General features: G+C 44.1%; 1 protein-coding gene across 1 annotated transcript in view; it reads right to left on the reverse strand.

The window, feature by feature from the left end:
- The window catches only part of ACVR1 (activin A receptor type I), a 134,296-nt gene extending 131,159 nt beyond the window's left edge, over window positions 1–3,137 (reverse strand). The window contains exon 1 of the mRNA XM_015566299.1: window positions 3,052–3,137. The gene's annotated coding sequence lies outside the window, so the exon portion shown is untranslated. The remainder of the gene's footprint in view (window positions 1–3,051) is intronic.
- Window positions 3,138–3,552: the final 415 nt, after the last annotated feature.

Raw genomic sequence — 3,552 nt, forward strand, 5'->3', positions numbered from 1 at the left:
TATGTGTTATTTGGTATGATTTAGTAGGTTATTTTGGGGGTCTGATGATGTTCAAAAATTTTTCCATATAAATGAATGGTAATTGCTTTTTTTTGCTTTATGCCATTTTAGCTTAGGAAAGCTTTCATAGGAACACTCCAATTCAGAGAGCAGAGAAAACCTGTATTGGAAGTGAGAGTGGAAGCGGGAGAAAATAGGGGGGATATGCCTCAGTCTTACTTGTATAACAACAATCATCTTTGCTTTAAATTATCACCTAGGGTCTTGTCAATCAGCCATTTGTTCTTATGTGCCTACTTCACACAGGCACCACGCTAAATCAGAACAGTGCAGTGAAGTATTCCCCAAGTAATCATTATGTTAATGGTTATGTTTAATTATCTTCTATAAAAATTATGCATCATGTATGTAGGTGATAAAGTCTAAAGTCAAATTGGCACCCATGAACCTATTACTGAACCCCAAACCAGAATATCACCAATACTGTGTCATCTACCCACCTCCTCCACATTATCCCCATGTTTCAACACACACACACACACACACACACACACACACACACACACACAATCCCCAGATAATTATCCTGAATTTGAGGGTTCAATAGGAGTAAATGCATCTTTATAATTATCTCCTATTCCTAATAAGTGAGTTGGCTTTCCAATATGACTATGATATAGTTTCCTCTTAAAAGATGATGTCTTTGAAAAGGTGTTTGTTACTTTAAAAAAAAAACACACAAAAAAAACAACCTACAATAGAGTAAGTGAGACTTAACATAGCTATGGTAAACTCCTGGAGACAATGCATGAATGAATGAAATTTGGCAAACGCTGGAGAAAGTGGCAAGATCATGGGTTCAAGAATCCCACCAACTCCCAATTCAAACCCCTAGTCCCCATTCCCTAGTTCTACAACACTGGGCAACTCAATGTTGCCGAGCCTCAATTTCTTATTGGAAAGGAGTAAAGTAATAATAAAACATATGGTTATTGTAAAATGTAATTAAAAAGTACATGCGAGAGCTAAGCACTGTGCCTAGTACTACATACCTAGTCCCCCTCCCCCAATCATCACCTCTGTCATCAAGTTCACTCAAAACATATCAAGGGGCTTTGCCACTGTCAATAGTTTACTTCTCCCTAAATTCTAACAAGTTGTGTGCGGATGCCTTCCCATAAAAATCAATCCAGATGTAGGGACCCAACAGAACAAGCACAGAGGACAGTTCCCAGGTCCCAGCTCCTTTTTGCCTAAAACACCCTGTAAGTGCATTGATTCCATCTTCACCTCATGACCTTGAATAGCAGGATCCTTTTCAAGTCCACTTCTGCCCAGTCCCTCCCTCTCCCAAAAGGCTTCACTACTCAACCTAGCCTTACCTGGAAACCTATCGTGATCCTCAGGGGACTAGCTCAGTGCAATCTAGGGTGAGAGAGAGACCTAGTCTCTCTGTACTGATCCAATCGCTGTTATCTGTTCCATGGACAGGTGCAAAAATTTTGGAAAATCATTACTTTGCGGGGAAAAAAATCACTGTTACTGGAATTAAGTTCCTCATGTCCGAAATTTACAGGCATATCTTGTTTATTGTGCTCCGCTTTATTGCGTTTCACAGCTGCTGGCTTTTTCACAAAGCGAAGGCAAGACCCTCCTCCTCCACCTTATTGTGATACTGGCTTTGTGATGGTCTGGGAAGGAACTTGCAACACCTCCAAGTTATGCCTGTAATTACATTCCTCAGTGCGGCATACTCCTCCATCTTTACTCCACATCCTCACTATTCTTAAGAGATAACGTGAAACTTACTGGATCCAAATGATCACTCTCTCCCAAGGTACAAAAGTTGTACAACTACTACCTCAATCAAATTTTATTTAAAACCACTCTCACCATTTCAAGTAAAACTCACCTGTGTACTACTGGAAACGAAGAGCATGAACCTAATCTATACCCATCCCAGCCCTTGATTTGGGGCATCTCTACAATTTACTGCAACATCATTCACCACCTTGGAGTATCTGCATGAGTAACAGTACAAATGCTATTATTCGATGTGCAATTCCACCACTTTAAGGCCTACATATTTCAGCTTCAAAGGACTTCTGTTGTTGTTTTTTAATTCCAGGACAGAAACTGAATCACACATAAACAGCAATTTCGTGTGAGAAACCCGATGACCCAAGCCCTGTCTCAGCCTAAGATATCTTCCCGACCCCTGTGTCCCCATCAGTGAAATGAGTGAGCCCATATTTCACACTTAAGCATACTGTAAAGCTGGATGTCAAGCCCAGTGTCTGAGGTCAGCACAAGCCTAGTGTCTGCTGGCTGCCCAACCCCGGGCCCCTAGCCAGCCACCCACCTCCAGAGACAAGTGCCAGGGCACACTATGGTGTTTCCATTTAAGGCCCGCCACTTGGATCAGCCCATCTCTGAAATTTCTTATCACCACCTTTCCAGGAAGAATTTTTTTTTTTTTTTTGGTGGGGGGGAAGGGAGGTGGTGTCTATTTTTTGGGCTGTCTGCATCTCTCCAGCAGGGTTCTTTAAAACCACTGGGTCATGTCTCAATTTGAAGCCTTTTTTCAGAAAATATACAAAATATATACGAGATCAGTCCTTTCTTCTCATGTAACTCCCAATTAACACAACTCAAAAAAAAAAAGAAAAGAAAACCCAATAAAAGTAAAAAAAAAAAAACCCCATTGTATGACTTGGCTACCTCTTTCCAGAGCCAAATTAAGCACAACTTTTTAACCAAGGCTTTTCTTCTTCTACTAAGTGGAATGTCTTCTTCCCTAAGTTGCTTCCTCTCAGAGAGTCTAGAGAGCTTTTCTCCCATGCAAGGGGCGTTCAAACCTCCGGGGACAAGAATGGGGGTGGGAGACTTTTCTGGCACAAACTGGACAGAGCCGAGCCAGTCTAGAAGCAGACGGAAGTTAGGGAATCCGGCGGCCCCAGAGGCCCACGTCTCTCCCCAGCGCGCCCCGGGTTCTAGCCTCACTGTTTTGGTTACAGCGTTGAAGGCAGGGTTTTAAACTTGGCGAAGTACCGTGCAACATCTGTAACCACATTTGCCTTCTGGGGATCCGAAGATGAATCCCACATTCCTGGCTTTGAAGCTTTTTGAAACTGCAGCTAGGAAGAACGGAGGGAGGGAGGGAGTTGAGCAGAGTTTATTGGCTGTCTCTCCAAAAGAAAATTCTTCTTGGAAGAGCCGGATATTTTGAGGGTGGGGGTGTTTCGCCCATCCCTTCACTCCCTACCCAGATCAGCTAGGAAGGTGAGCCCCGCGGCGCGGAGAGACAGATCAACTTACGAGTCACAGGCGCTCAGCCTGGAGGAGTTCACCACATACATCTACATACACCCAGACACACAGACACAGACACACTGCACACCGCCACATGCGGCTCCATGCCTCTGCCCTCTCCCACACCCCAGCAGCAGTTCAGGCCCGAAGCCAGGCAGTTTTGCTCCGAGGCTGCTTCCCCCACCGAGAGGGGATCGAGCTTCGGGGAGAAAAGAATGAAAGCGAGGGGGAGGCACCGCA

The sequence above is a fragment of the Myotis davidii genome, unplaced genomic scaffold, assembly GCF_000327345.1.
Source record: "Myotis davidii unplaced genomic scaffold, ASM32734v1 scaffold433, whole genome shotgun sequence".
In the NCBI taxonomy this organism is placed as follows: domain Eukaryota; kingdom Metazoa; phylum Chordata; class Mammalia; order Chiroptera; family Vespertilionidae; genus Myotis; species Myotis davidii.